This window comes from Belonocnema kinseyi, chromosome 4 (assembly GCF_010883055.1).
Source record: "Belonocnema kinseyi isolate 2016_QV_RU_SX_M_011 chromosome 4, B_treatae_v1, whole genome shotgun sequence".
Lineage (NCBI taxonomy): Eukaryota > Metazoa > Arthropoda > Insecta > Hymenoptera > Cynipidae > Belonocnema > Belonocnema kinseyi.
In genome coordinates, this window is record NC_046660.1 from 30,560,344 (window position 1) to 30,561,512 (window position 1,169).

Below are 1,169 nucleotides of genomic sequence, written 5' to 3' on the forward strand. Positions count from 1 at the left end.
AAACTCGGTCGGCTTACGCGAAAATAATGCCAAATTCTGCTGGGAAGTTGTCACACGAATTCGTTTTTGTTCCACTGTGAGCAAACGCGGCACCCATCGCGCCCAGAGCTTCTTCATGCCCAAAACTGAATGCACGATATTGCCCACGCGTTCCAACGATATGCCTACAACATTAGCCTCTCTCTCAATTTCACTTTGGGATCATTCAACATCATATCATGGATTTTTTCGACATTTTCTGGTGTAGTGACCTCCTTTAGGCGCCCAGATCGTTCAGTATCAACTGTGCTCGTACGGCCACAACGAAACTCGGTAAACCACTTATGAATCGTTCCAATCGACAGTGCAGAGTCCGGGTAATACTTATCTAGCTTGGCCTTGGTCTCAGATATCGTTTTCTTGTGAAGATAGTAGTGTTTGATCAACACTCGAAACTCAGATTTTTCCATATTAAAAAAAACTCGGAGGTTAGTCGCTTCTCAGTGCTGTAACTTGTAAATGCGTAAACATAAATGGCTGAAGTTTTGAAAGGCGTCATTTGAAGGATCAAGCTCGACGAAAATGGTTCACATTAGTGAATACTAATGTCACCTCTTAGAATTTTCAGGTACTTATCAGACTGCCTAGTAGGTGTTAATGGTACAAGTAATTATTTCATAATTTTTAAATTTATCTGCTATATCATCAAAGATTGTACCTTACCGACAGTAGATCAACCCTCCAAACCATGAAGGCAGAAAATCTACCCAATATCGTCTTAATAAGACTAGATGGAAAATAATATTTTAAAATTAAAATTAAAATTATTTCTTGAAAAAAAGATCCTACTCCATCTTCGCTCCATTGGGAGACGAACCACAAAACTTCTGATTTCCGGTCAGGTGTGTCTTCTACCCCGGTGTCTATTCCTGGGGGGTAGACTTGTGGAGGAGGGGTAGGAGTACAGTGCGTGGGGAGTGAAAGGGGGGGGGAAGATTGAAGGAAGGAATGGGTGACGGGGTGGAGCGCTTAACAGCGGAGAGGAGTGGGCAGTGTGGTATCTGGCGTTAGGCCGCTCGGTACGACATGAATGGACCGGTGTTTAGCGACGCGGAACGGCACGTGGAGTAACATCGGTTGAGTCGGGCAGTTGGCGCGTAGCAAGCCAACGATCGAGGGCCTGCATGCCC